Below are 17,204 nucleotides of genomic sequence, written 5' to 3' on the forward strand. Positions count from 1 at the left end.
TGGAAACATCTACACTACCATCTGTATAAAGATGGAAATATCTATACCGCGAGCTGTATAAACATGGAAATATCTAAACTGCTATCTGTATAAACATGGAAATACCAACTCCGCTATCTGTATAAACGTGCCAATATCTACACCGCTGTCTTTATAAATATGGAAATATCTACACCAATATCTCTATAATAATGGAAATACCTACACCGCTATCTGTATAAACATGGAAATATCTACACCGATCTCTCTATAAACATGAAAATATCTACACCAACATCTGTATAAACATGGAAATATCTACACCGCCATCTGTATAAACATGGAAATATCTACACAGCCATCTCTATGAACATGGAAATATCTACACTGCTAACTGTATAAAAATGGAAATACCTACACCATTATCTGTATACCCATAGAAATATCTACACCGCTATCCCTAAAAACATGGAAATATCATCACCGCTATCTGCATAAACATGGAAATATCTACACCACTACCAGTATAAACATGGAAATGTCTACACCGCTATCACTATAAACATAGAAATACCTACACCGGTATGTCTATAACATGGAAAAATCCACACCGCCATCTGTATAAACATGGAAATATCTACACCGCTATCGGTATAAACATGGAAATATCTATAACGGTATCTGTGTAAACATGGAAATATCTACACCGCTATCTGTGTAAACATGGAAATATCTACACCGCTATCTCTATAAAGATGGAAATATTTACACCGCTATCTGTATAATCGTGGAAATATCTACACTGCTATCTGTACAAACGTGGAAATATCTACACCGCTATCTGTATAAACGTGGAAATATCTACACCGCTATCTGTATAAAAATGGAAATATATGCAATGATATCTGTGTAAACGTGGAAGTATCTACACAACTATCTGTGTAAACTTGGAAATATCTACACCGCTATCTGTGTAAAGATGGAAAAAACTACAACGCAATCTGTGCAAAGAGGAAATATCTACACCGTTATCTCTGTAAACCTGGGAATATCTACACTGCTATCTGTATAATCATGGAAATATCTACACAGCTATCTGTATAAACATGTTATAAATACACCGCCATCTGTATAAACATGCAAATATCAACGCAGTCATCTGTATAAACATGTAAATATCTACACCACCATCTCAATAAACATGGAAATATCTAGACAGCCATATCTATACACATGGAAATATCTACACAGTCATCTGTATAAACATGGAAATTTCTACACCGCTATCTCTGTATACATGGAAATATCTACACCGCTATCTGTAGAAACATGGATATATCTACAAAGTTATCTGAATAAACTTGGAAATATCTGCAACGCTATCTCTATAAACATGGAAATATGTACAACGCTATCTGTATAAACATGGAAATACCTACACCGCTGCCCTTATAAACAAGGAAATATCTACAACGCTATCTGTGTAAACCTGAAATAACTACAACGCTATCTTTGTAAACATCTACAACACTATCTGTGTAAACATGGAAATGTCTACCCAACTATCTGTGTATACTTGGAAATATCTACACCGCTATCTGTGTAAAGATGGAAATATCTACACCGCAATCTGTGCAGAAATTGAAATATCTACACCGCTATCTCTGTAAGCATGGAAATACCTACACCACCATCTGTATAAACATGGAAATATCTACACCGCTATCTGTATAAACATGGAAATATCTACAACGGTATCTGTGTAAACATGGAAATATCTACACCGCTATCTGTGTAAACATGGAAATATCTACACCGCTATCTCTATAAAGATGGAAATAACTACACCGCTATCTGTATAATCGTGGAAATATCTACACTGCTATCTGTATAAACGGGGAAATATCTACACTGCTATCTATATAAACGTGGAAATATCTACACCGCTATCTCTATAAAAATGGAAATATATGCAATGATATCTGTGTAAACGTGGAAGTATCTACACAACTATCTGTGTCAACTGGGAAATATCTACACCGCTATCTGTGTAAAGATGGAAAAAACTACACCACAATCTGTACAAAGAGGAAATATCTACACCGCTATCTCTGTAAACCTGGGAATACCTACACTGCTATCTGTATAATCATGGAAATATCTACACCGCTATCTGTATAAACATGGAATAACTACACCGCCATTTGTATAAACATGCAAATATCTACGCAGTCATCTGTATAATCATGTAAATATCTACACCACCATCTCAATAAACATGGAAATATCTAGACAGCCATATCTATACACATGGAAATACCTACACAGTCATCTGTATAAACATGGAAATTTCTACACCGCTATCTCTGTAAACATGGAAATATCTACACCGCTATCTGTAGAAACATGGATATATCTACATCGCTATCTGTATAAACATGAAAATATCTACAACGCTATCTCAATAAACATGGAAATATGTACAACGCTATCTGTATAAACATGGAAATACCTACACCGCTGCACTTATAAACATTTAAATATCTGCAACGTTAACTGTGTAAACCTGAAATAACTACAACGCTATCTTTCTAAACATCTACAACGCTATCTGTCTAAACATGGAAATATCTACCCAGCTATCGGTGTAAACTTGGAAATATCTACACCGCTATCTGTGTAAAATAGAAATATCTACACCGCAATCTGTGCAAAAATTGAAATATCTACACCGCTATCTCTGTAAACATGGAAATATCTACACCACCATCTGTATAAACATGGAAATATCTACACTGCCATTTGAACAAACATGGAAATATCTACACAGCCATCTCTATAAACATGGAAATATCTACACCGCCATCTGTAGAAACATGGAAATACCTACACCGCTGTCTGTATAAACATGGAAATATCTACACCGCTATCCTTAAAACATGGAAATATCAACACCACTATCCGTATAAACATGGAAATCTCTACACCGCTATTACTATAAACATGGAAATTACTGCAACGCTATCTGTGTAAACATGGAAATATTTACACCACTCTCTGTGTAAACATGGAAATATCCACACCGCTATCTGTATAATTATGGAAATATCTACACCACTATCTCTGTAAACATGGAAATGTCTACACCGCTATCTGTATAATCATGGAAATATTTACACCACTATCTCTATAAACATGAAAATATCTACACCGACGTCTGTATAAAAATGGAAATACATACACAGTCATCTGTATAAACATGGAAATATCTACACTGCCTTGTGTATAAACACGGCAATATCAACACTGCTTCTGTATAAACATGGAAATATCTACACTGCTATCTGTATAAATATGGAAATATGTACAGCACTCTCTGTATAAAGATAGAAATATCTACATCTCTATCTGTATAAACCTGGAAACAACTACACAGCTATTTGTATAAATATGGAAATACTTACACCGATATATCTTTAAACATGGAAATATCTACACCGCTATCTCTACAAACATGGAAATATCTACACCGCTATCTGTATAAACATGCAAATACCTACACCGCTATCTGTATAAATATGTAAATATCTACACCGCTATGTCTATAAACATGGAAATATCTACACCGCTATCTTTATAAACATGGAAATATCTACACCGCTATCTCTAGAAACGTGGAAATATCTACACCGCCTTCTGTAAAAACAAGGAAATATCTACACAGTCATATGTATAAACTTGGAAATATCTACACCACCATCTGTATAAACATGGAAATATCTACACTGCCATCTGTATACTCAAGTAAATAGCTACACAGCCATCCCTATAAACATGGAAATATCTACACCGCTATCTCCATAAACATGGAAATACCCACACCGCTATCTGTATGAACATGGAAATATCTACATCGCTATCTCTATAAACATGGAAATATCTCCACCGCCAACTCTATAAACCTGAAAATATCTACACTGCCATCTCTATAAACATGGAACTAACTACACAGCCATCTGAATAAACAAGGAAATATCTACACTGCCATCTGTATAAACATGGAATTATCTACACAGCCATCTGTATAAACATGGAAATAACTACACAGCCTTCTGTATAAACATGGAAATATCTAAACCGCTATCTGTGTAAAATGGAAATATCTAAACCGCAATCTGTGCAAAGATGGAAATATTTACACCGATATCTCTGTAAACATGGAAATATCTACACAGCTATCTATATAAATATGGAAATATTTACACTGCTATCTCTATAAACATGGAAATATCTACACCTCTCTCTCTATAATTATGGAAAATCTACAACAGTATCTCTATAAACATGTACATATCTACACAGCTATCTGTGTAAACTTGGAAATATCTACACCACTGTCTTTGTAAAGATGGAAATATCTACACTGCAATCTGTGCAAAGATGGAAATATCTACACCGCTATCTCTGTAAACATGGAAATATCTACACCGCTATCTGTATAAACATGGAAATATCTACACCGTTATCTCTACAACCATGGAAATATCTACACCATCATCTGTATAAACATGGAAATATCTAAACCGTTATTTGTATAAATATGGAAAAATCTACACCACTGTCTCTATAAACATGGAAATATCTACACCACAATCACTATAAACATGAAATATATACCCTGCCATCTGTATACATATGGAAATATCTACACAGCCATCTCTATAAACATGAAAATATCTACACTGCTATCTCTATAAACATGGAAATACCTACAGAGCTATCTCTATAAACATTGAAATATCTACACCACAATCTCTATAAACAAGAAAATATCAACACCGCCATCTCCATAATCATGGAAATAACTACACCACCATCTGTATAAACGTGGAAATATCTACACAGCTTTCTGTATAAACATGGAATCATCTACAATAACATCTGTATAAAGATGGAAATATCTATACCGCGAGCTGTATAAACATGGAAATATCTAAAATGCTATCTGTATAAACATAGAAATACCAACTCCGCTATCTGTATAAACGTGGCAATATCTACACCGCTGTCTGTATAAACATAGAAATATCTACACCACTATCTCTATAAACATGGAAAAAACTACAGAGCCATCTCTATAAACATGGAAATATCTATAGCGCTATCTGTATAAACATGGAAATATCTACACCGCTATCTGTATAAATATGGAAATATCTACACCGCTATCTTTATAAACATGGAAATGTCTACACTGCCATCTGTATAAACATGGAAATATCTAAACCGATATCTCTATAAACATGAAAATATCTACACCAACATCTTTATAAACATGGAAATATCTACACCGACTTCTGCATAAACATGGAAATAACTACACTGCCATCTGTATAAACATGGAAATACGTACACAGCCATCTCTATGAACAAGGAAATATCTACATCGCTAAGTGTATAAAAATGGAAATACCTACACCGCTATCTGTATAAACATGGAAACATCTACACCACTATCTCTATAAATATGGAAGTATCTACATTGCCATCTCTATAAACATGAAAATATCTACACCACCATCTCCATAAACGTGGAACTATCTACACCACCATCTGTGTAAACATGGATATATTTACACCGCTATCTGTATAAACATGGAAATATTTCCGCCACCATCTGTATAAACATTTAAATATCTACACCACTGTCTCTATAAACACGGAAATATCTACACCGCCATCTGCAAAAACGGGAAAATATCTACACAGTCGTCTGTATAGACATGGAAATATCTACAGCACCACCTGTATAAACATGGAAATACCTTCATTGCCATCTGTATACACATGGAAATATCTACACAGCCATCTGAATCAACATGGAAATAACTACACCGCTATCTCAATAAACATGGAAATAGCTACACCGCTCTCTCTATAAACATGGAAATATCTACACCAGTATCTCTATAAACATGGAAATATCTACACCACCGTCTCTATAAACATGAAAACATCTACACTGCCATCTACATAAACATGAAACTATCTACACCGTCATCTGTATAAATATGGAAATATCTACACGGCCATCGGTATAAAGATGCAAATATCTACACCGTGAGCTGTATAAACATGGAAATAACTACACCGCAATCTGTATTAACACGGAAATATCTACAACGCTATCTGTATAAACATGGAAATATCTACACTGCCATCTGTATACACATGGAAATCTCTACACCGCTGTCTCTATAAACATGGAAACATCTACAACGCCATCTGCAAAAACCTGGAAATATCTACACAGTCATCTGTATGGACATGGAAATATCTACACGACCATCTGTATAAACATGGGAATACCTACACTGCCATCTTTATACACATGGATATATCTTCACAGCCATCTGTATCAACATGGAAATAACTACACTGCTATCTCTATAAACATGGAAATACACCGCTATCACTGTAAACATGGAAATATCTACACCACTATCTCTATGAACATGGAAATATGTACTCCGCCATCTGTATAAACATGGAAATATCTACACTGCCATCTGTATAAAGATGTAAATATCTACACCGTGAGCTGTATATACATGGAAATCCCAACACCACAATCTGTATAAACATGGAAATATCTACAACGCTATCTGTATAAATATGGAAATATCGACTCCACTATCTCTATAAACATGGAAATACCTACACCACTATCTCTATAAACATGGAAATATAAACACCGTCATCTCTATAAACATGGAAATATCTACACCGCCATCTACATAAACAAGGAAATATCTACAAAATCATCTGTATAAACATGGAAGTATCTACACCACCATCTGTATAAATTTGGAAATATCTACTCTGCCATCTGTACACACCTGGAAATATCTACACAGCCATCTGTATAAACTTGGAATTATCTACACCGCTATCTCTATATACATGGAAATACCTACACCGCTATCTTTATAAACATGGAAATTTCTACACCGCCATCTGTATAAACATGGAAATATCTACACCGCTATCTCTATAAACATGGAAATACCTACACCGCTATCTTCATAAACATGGAAATATCTACACCGCCATCTGTATAAACATGGAATTATCTACATCGCTATCTGTATAAACTTGGATCTATCTACACCACCTTCTGTGCAAACATGGAAATATCTAAACCGCTATCTGTATAAACATGGAAATACCTGCACTGCCATCTGTAGAAAGATGGAAATTTCTACACCAAGATCTGAATAAATATGGAAATATCTACACCACTACCTATATAAACATGGAAATATCTACACCGGTATCTGTGTAAACATGGAAATATCTACACCGCTCTCTCTATAAACATGGAAATATCTACACCACTATCTCTATAAACATGGAAATATCTACACCACCATCTCTATAAACATGAAAACATCTACACTACCATCTACATAAACATGGAACTATGTACACCGTCATCTGTATAAATATGGAAATATCTACACAGCCATCTGTATCTACATGGAAATAACTACACCACTATCTCTATACCCATGGAAATACCTACACTGCTATCTCTATAAACATGGAAATATCTACAAGGCAATCTCTATAAACATGGAAATATCTACACCGACATCTCTATAAACATGAAAATGTCTACAATGCCATCTCCATAAACATAGAACTAACTGCATCGCCATCTGTGTAAACATGGAAATATCTACACAGCTATCTGTATAAACATGGAAATATCTACACTGCCATCCGTATAAATATGGAAATATCTACACTGCGAGCTTTATAAACATGGAAATATCTACACCGCTATGTGTATAAACATGGAAATATCAACACTGCTGTCTATATAAACATGGAATTATCTACATCGCTATCTGTATAAAAATGGAAATATCTACAACGCTAACTGGGTAAACATGGAAATATCAACACTGCCATCACTATACACATGGAACTACCTACACAGCCATCAGTATAAATATGGAAACATCCACACCGCTATCTCTATACACATGGAAATACCTATACCGCTATCTCTATAAACATGGAAATACCTACACCGTCATCTCTATAAACATGAAAATATCTACACCGCCATCTCCATAAACATGGAACTATCTACACCACCATCTGTGTAAACATGGAAATATCTACACCGCTGTCTGTATAAACATGGAAATAACTACTCTGAAATCTGTATAAAGATGGAAATATCTACACCGTGAGCTGTATAAATTTGGAAATATCTACACCGCTATCTGTGTAAACATGGAAACACCAACACTGCTGTCTGTATAAAGATGGAAATATCTACACCGCTATCTGTATAAACTTGGAAATATATACACCGCTATCTGTGTAAATATGGAAATATCTCCACCGCCATCTGTGTATACATGGAAATATCTCCACCGCTATCTGTATAAACATGGAAATATCTACACTGTCATCTGTATAAACATGGAAATATAACACCGATATCTGTATAAACCTGGAAATATTTACACCGCTATATCTATAAACATGGAAATATCTGCACCGCTATCTGTATAAACATGGAAATATCTACACCGCTATCTCTATAAACATGGAAATATGTACACCGCCATCTGTATAAACATGGAAATATCTACACAGTCATCTGTATAAACATGGAAATATCTACACCTCCATCTGTGTAAACATGGAAATATCTCCACTGCCATCTGTATACACATGGAAATATCTACACAGCCATCTGTCTAAACATGGAAATATCAACACTACTAACTGTATAAACATGGAAATATCTACACCACTATCTGTATAAACTTGGAAACATCTACACCGCTATCTGTGTAAATATGGAAATATCTCCACCGCCATCTGTGTATACATGGAAATATCTAAACCGCTATCTGTATAAATATGGAAATATCTACACCACTATCTCTACAAACATGGAAATATCTACACCGCTATCTCTATTATCATGGAAATATCTACAACGACATCTGTATGAACATGCAAATATCTACACAGTCATCTGTATAAACATGTAAATATCTACACCACCATCTCAATAAACATGGAAATATCTAGACAGCCATATCTATACACATGGAAATATCTACACAGCCATCTGTATAAACATGGAAATATCTACACCTCTATCTCTGTAAACATGGAAATACCTACACCGCTATGTGTAGAAACATGGAAATATCTACACTGCCATCTGTATACACGAGGAAATATCTACAAAGCCATCCCTATAAACATGGAAATATCTACACTGCTATCTGTATAAACATGGAAATACCTACACCGCTATCTGTATGAACATGGAAATATCTACATCGCTATCTCTGTAAACAAGGAAATATCTACACCACCATCTCTATAAACATGAAAATATCTACACTGCCATCTCTATAAACATGAAAGTACCTACACAGCCATCTTTATAAACATGGAAATATCTACACTGCCATCTGTATAAACATGGAAATATCTACACTGCCGTCTGTATTAAGATGGAAATATCTACATCACCATCTGTATAAATATGGAAATATCTACACCGCTATCTCTATAAACATGGAAATATCTACAGTGCCATCTGTATAAACATGCAAATATCTACACAGCCATCTGTATAAACATGTTAATATCTACACTACCATCTCTATAAACATGGAAATATGTATAGCACTCAATGTATAAAGATGCAAATATCTACACCGCTATCTGTATAAACATGGAAATATCTACATCGCTATCTGTATAAATATGGAAATATTTACACCGCTATCTCTATAAACATGGAAATATCTACACCGCTATTTCTATAAACAGGGAAATATCTACACCAACATCTGTATAAACATGAAAATATCTACACAGTCATCCTCATAAACATGGAAATATCTACACTGCCATCTGTATAAACATGGAAATACCTATTCAGCCCTCTTTATAAACATGGAAACATCTGCACAGCAATCTGTATAAACATGTAAATATCTACACTGCTATCTGTATAAACAGGGAAATATCTACACTGCTATCACTATAAACATGGAAATATCTACACTGCTATGTGTATAAACATGAAAATATTTCCACTGCTATCTCTATCAACAGAGAAATAACTACACTGCTCTCTGTATAAACATGGAAATACCTACACTGCCATCTGTATTAACATGGAAATATCCACACCACCATCTGTATAAAAGTGGAAATATCTAAATGGCGAACTCTATAAACATGGAAATATTGACACCGCTATCTGTATAAACATGGAAATACCAACACCGCTATCTCTATAAACGTGGTATTACCTACACCGCTATCTGTATAAACATGGAAACATCTACACCGCGATCTGTATGAAAATTGAAATATCTGCACCTCCATCACTATAAACATGAAAATATCTACACTGCCATCTCCATAAACATGGGACTATCTACAAAGACATCTGTAGAAACCTGGAAATATCTACACTGCCATCTGTATAAAGATGTAAATATCTACAACGTGAGCTGTATAAACATGGAGACATTTATACCGCTATCAGTATAAACATGGAAATACCAACACCGCTATCTGTATATACTTGGAAATATCTACACCGCTATCTGTATAAACATGGAAATATATACAAAGCTATCTCTGTAAACATGGAAATACCTAAACCGCTATCTCTATAGACATGGAAATATCTACACCGCTGTCTCTATAAACATGGAAATATATACACAGACATCTCTACAAACATGGAAATGTCTACAACGCCATCTAAATAAACAAGGAAATATCTACACTGCCATCTATATAAACATGGAAATATCTACACCGCCATCTGTATAAACATGGAAATATCTACACTGCCATCTGTAGAAAGATGGAGTTATCTTCACTGCCATCTGTATAAACGTGGAAATATCTACACCATGATCTGTATAAACATGGAAATATCTACACCCATATCAGTAAACATGGAAATATCTACACCGCTATCTGTGCAAAGATGGAAATATCTACACCGCTATCTCTGTAAACATGGAAATACCTACACCGCTATCTGTATACACATGGAAATATCTACACCGGTATCTCTATAAACATGGAAATATCTACACTGCTATCTCTATAAACATGGAAATATCTACACCGTTATCTGTATAAACATGGAAATATATACAGCTCTATCTGTATAAACATGGAAACTTCTACACCACGATTTGTATGAACATGGAAAGATCTACACCGCTATCTCTATAAACATGTAAATATCTACACTGCTATCTGTATAAACATGGAAATATCTACACCACTATCTGTATAAACATGGAAATATCCACACTGCCATCTGTATAAATATGGAAATATCTACACCGCTATCTCCATTGACATGGAAATATCTACACCGCCATCTGTATAAACATGGAAACAACTACACAGCTAACTCTATAAACGTGGAAATATATACACCGCCATCTCAACAAACATGGAAATATCTACAGCGCCACCTACATAAACAAGGAAATATCTACACTGCCATCTATATAAACATGGAAATATCTACACCGCTATTTGAATAAACATGGAAATATCGACAGTGCCGTCTGTAAAAAATGGAAATATCTACACAGTCATCTGTATAAACATGGAAATATCTACACCACCATCTGTATAAACGTGGAAATATCTACACCGCCATCTGTATAAACATGGAAATAGCTACACAGTCATCTGTATAAACATGGAAATATCTACATCACCTTCTCTATAAACATGGAAATATCTACACCGCCATCTCTATAAACATGAAAATATCTACACCTCCATCTCCATAAACATGGAACTATCTACACAGCCATTTGTGTAAACATGGACATATGTACACCTCTATCTGTATAAACACGGAAATATCTACACTACCATCTTTATAAACATGGAAATATCTTCATCGTGACCTGTATAAACATGGAAATATCTACACCGCTATCTCTATAAACGTGGAAATATCTACAGCGCTATCTCTATAAACATTGAAATATCTACACCGCTATCTCTATAAACATGGAAATATGTACACCGCCATCTCTGTAAACATTGAAATATTTACACCGCCATCTACATAAACTAGGAAATATCTACACCGCCATCTATATAAACATGAAAATATCTAAACCACCGTCTGTATTAACATGGAAATATCTACACTGCCGTCTGTAGAAAGATGAAAGTACCTTCACCACGATCTTTATAAACATGGAAATATCTACACCGCTATCTGTATAAACATGGAAATATCTACAATGCTATCCGTATAAACATGGAAATATCTACACCATGATCTGTGTAAACATGGAAATGTGTACACCGCTATCTGCATAAACATAGAAATATCTACACCGCTATCTCTATAAATATGGAAATATCTATACCACTATCTCTATAAACATGGAAATATCTACATCGCTATCTGTATAAACATGGAAACATCTCCACCGCTGTCTGTATAAACATGGAAATATCTGCACCGCTATGTGTATAAACATGGAAATATACACACCGCTATCTGTATAAACATGGAAATACCAACACTGCTATCTGCATAAACTTGGAAATATATACACCGCCATCTCTATAAACATGGAGATATCTTCCCCGCCATTTACATAAACAAGGAAATATCTACACCGCCATCTATATAATTATGGAAATCTCTACACCGCCATCTGTATAAACATGCAAATGTCTACACTGCCATCTGTAGAGAGAAATATCTACACCGCGATCTCTATAAACATGGAAATATCTACATCGCTATCTGAATAAACATGGAAATATCTACAACGCTATTTGTGTAAACGTGGAAATATGTACACCATGATCTGTATAAACATGGAAATAACTACACCGCTTTCTGTATAAATATGGAAATATCTACACCACTGTCTCTATAAACATGGAAATATCTACACCGCTATGTGTGTAAACATGGATATATCTCCACTGCTATCTGTATAAACATGGAAATATCTACACCACTATCTGTATAAACATGGAAATACCTACACCGCTATCTGTTTAAACTTGGAAATATCTACACTGCCAGGAGCTCAAGAGCTGCCTGGGCAATACAGCAAGGCCTCATCTCTCCAAAAAATAAGAAATATTAGCTGGCCATCGTGGTGTGCACCTGTAGTCCCAGCTTCTTGGGAGGCTGAGGTGGGAGGATCCACAGAGCCCAGAAGTTTAAGGCTGCAGTGAGCTTGGATAACGACTGCACTCCAGCCTGGATGACAGAACAAGAACCTGTTTCAAAAAAGAAAAAAGAAAAAAAAACCTAAAAACTAAAAACTGGATGTAGTTTGCTAGTAACTAAACAGCAAATTAATTGTAACATGCTTACTTATCAACGATGTCTTTCTTCTTTGATCATTAACCTGCTCACTAAGAAGCTGCTGAAGTCCATGGTAGTGACAGGTACATGTCTGCATCCTTGTCCTGACCTGCATCTTCTTTGATTGTCCCCATCTGTGTCTCCAACTGGCACTGCCGAACCGTCTTGCTACCTGATCAATGTTGTACTGAACCGGACTGCTAACTGATCAATGTTGTCGAGCTCACTGCACAAAGCTGTTCTTACAAGGTAGATTTCTGCCTGGAATAGCCATACTTACACTGTTTATATTCCTTACTCCTGACCCATCCAACGCAGCACAAGTTCTATTTATTGCCATAGAAACATAGGTCATTTGGAAACACCTCCTTCATTTCTATGGAATGTTCAAACATTTCTGACATTTTGGACTCTGTTCTAGCCTCTTGTTAAATATATCCAGAAAAGAGACAAAGCTTTATGAGGGGGCTATATGCACACATATGCTATAGAATAAGCTATCTAAATGCTTAAAAATACTTTCCATCTGTCACCGCACCTTAATAGGTACACAGAAATTAAGTATGTGTATATCTGTCTGTATAGATACGTATAAATATATATCCCCAAAACAAAAACTCATTCTCTTACTTATACATAGGTAGAATATAGGTGAATATACATATACATTTATAGGTAGAACAAAAAAAAACCCTCAGCCTCTTTAGGGCCATGTGTTTTCTCTGAGTAATTGTCACAATTAATTAAAATACATGTGTATGCCTTTTTAGATAAATTTCATCAGACCAGTTTCTGTCTGGTTGGAAAATAATAACTGCCTATTTGCTAAGTGCCCCTGCCCCCATACTATGTTCCAGTGAACTAAAGACCTCTGGCAATCATATATTTACAACTCAGCAAGATTAAACAATTTATTGTTATTTATGACATCCAAGCTGGATCTTCTGTATTATATTCCACATTAGCATCTATCACCTTACATTTGGGAGATCCTGTCCAAAAAATGATTATGCCTCCTAACCAAACATTCAGCAGGGCTGCAGGAACAGGCCCCCTGAACAAACATCCTGCCAAAGTACTTTAAAGCACCGTGAGCTGCCACAGCTGTGCATTTTCAGATGACTCAGCAGATTAGCGTGGAGTCTCTTAGCCTCTGCTTGGTCTGTTCCTTTCAGTGATCTCTCACATGGCCCAGTCCATTCGGTTTGAAAATCCTCATGAAATGAGCAGATTATGATCTGGCTTCAGTAGAGGGCCATGGGGTGGGCATGGAGGGGAGAGGGTTTGCTCTTAACACAGCCTGAGCCTCAGAAAGGTTTCAGATGGAAAAGCATGGCACTGACTCAGCTCATGCTTAACAGGAAATAATGCACAGACCACACCAAAAAAGCCCTTTATGTTGTGTGAAAGTCTATGCCGGAGCAGCTGCTGCCACCTCATGTACTGTGATAGAGTGTGCATGTGTGTGTTTGTGTGTGCATGAGTGTGAGTATGCACACAAATGTGTGCTGGGAGGGGGAGGAGATCACACCTTCCACAGTCGCCACCTCAGCCTTAGCTAGCAGCGTGGAGAATTGCCAAAAGTCAAGAGGAAGCTGCACCAAAGCAACTGTGATCACCACATCAGCAGGCGCTTTCTGGTTAGTAAAGCTACTGGGACTGAAAAACACACACGATCTCGTCCTTCTTTTATTTTAATCAGAGCAAAATATTTTTATAATTGTGTTCTATGAATAAATAATTCATAATGCTGTAACCCATTATCACATTCAATCCTCCCAACAACCCTAGAAGATATGTAGACAAGTATTATTACTTTCCCTATTTTTATAAATGAGGAAATAAACCCCAGGAGGCTAGGCGACTTCCCCACGGTCATAGAAGTTGCAAACAGTAGTATCATGATTCAAATCCAAAGCTTCTCCTTTTGTCTTTATCATTTTAATTTTGAAGGTAATGCATATGCATGTATGATCTTTTAAATCCAGAGATGTATATGGAATAGATAGGAAAAGGGACTCTCCTTCCCCATTATACACCCCCTCCACCCAAGCTATATACACTGTTGACTAGAGTATGTCCTTTCAATCCTATTTTCTATGCCTACATTATATACAGAAAAGCAGGATTACGTTACACACAATATTCCAGTCATTGCTGTTTTTCACCAACAAGCTATCATTCACATCTTTTTCATACTACATATAAATTTATATCCTTTATTTTAGTGGTGTATATTGTGCAGTTGTGTCATAAATTATGTACCTGTTCTCTGTTGAATATATAGATTTTTTCTGAGTTTTTCCTTAGCAAAATGCTGCAGTGAGTACCCTTGTACACAGATGTTTGTACATTTGTTCTAGAAAAATCTACAGCAAAGATTCTTAGATTAAGAGATTCCCAGGTTATTAGAAAACTACTCTATTAATTTAGATATATACTTCCAAATTGCCTGACCAAAAAGTTATGTCAATTTAACTTCTATGAACAGTATAAAAACATGACAATTTTCCATCACCTACACCAACTCTGGGTAATTTCATCTTTTTTACAAGTTGATGGATTGTTTTAATTTATATTTCTCTGGTTATTAATAAGGTTGGCCACCTGTTCATGTGTTATTATTGATGATATTTGTATTGAATTGTTTGAATTTTCTTGATTTCAAAAAATGTTTTACATGTCATAGATATTAAATATTTGTTGTAAAACTCTCCTTCCAGTATTGTGTATGTGTTTGCTCAAGTAGAATAAACTCTCGTCCTCTGATTTCAGATTCCTTTCTCTTTCCATTAGAAATCCCTAAATGTAAAACTACATATTGATAGCTAAAAACCAGGATGTTTACTAGAGAAAAAGAATACAAAGGCAATAATTAAATATTATATTTATACAAAATACCTACTAGTACAAACTTAAAAAGAGAAAGTAAAAGTCAAATGCTTCTACGACTTCAGACTAAGAAAAAGAACTTTTGAGGTTGAATGTTCCTGAAATTTTTCTTTTCATACAACTACGGACATGACTTCAAAAGTTGATGTGACTAAAAAATGTAAGATATGAAAGATATTTGAAGACTCAGAGAAGGTGGATTTTCATTTTAACAAGTCACATATATATTCTAGATATCCTCTTATTCGTAACTAAGAGAGTCAAATCAGATGAAAGAATCTAAAAATTTCCCTTTGACTGTGTTAAGTAGAAGTAGTAGAGGCATATTGGCCAAATCTTGAGTGTTTGCAAATTGACTCTTAAGGCTATAGGCTGGCACAGGTCATTGAAGCCCTAGCTTTTTATCTTTAATTTTAAAATCCCCAAACAATTTATACTAATTTTTCTTGTCCATTATTTCCAAATAATCTTGTTTAAAGGTTATTACAGTGCTTGCTCATGTTACTGTTGTCTAACAGAAGGGTATCCGGGGCCTTAAAACTGAGAGGGTTAGGATTAATGATTCCAATACCTATGCTTGGACATCTCCAAAAGTGGGTTCCAACTTCTTGTCCTCAAGTCTGTATAGAAACTAGCAAACTTCCAGAGTTCACAAAAGGCTCAAAGAGAACAGATGTTTTATAGAAAATTCTTAGAGCAAGTTTCACGCATAATGTTGCTGATGCGTGTCTGCCTTTTCAATAAACATCACTATGCTTTATCACAAGATTTAATAAAGCAGCTTAGTTTAAAATGCCATCTGGGTCTCTGGACACATTAAACAAAGCTTAAAATAACCACCCCAGCGACTGGGAGGACCCAGCTGTTCTCATAATCTGTCCCACTCCTTTTA

This window comes from Pan troglodytes, chromosome 19 (assembly GCF_028858775.2).
Source record: "Pan troglodytes isolate AG18354 chromosome 19, NHGRI_mPanTro3-v2.0_pri, whole genome shotgun sequence".
Classification (NCBI taxonomy): domain Eukaryota; kingdom Metazoa; phylum Chordata; class Mammalia; order Primates; family Hominidae; genus Pan; species Pan troglodytes.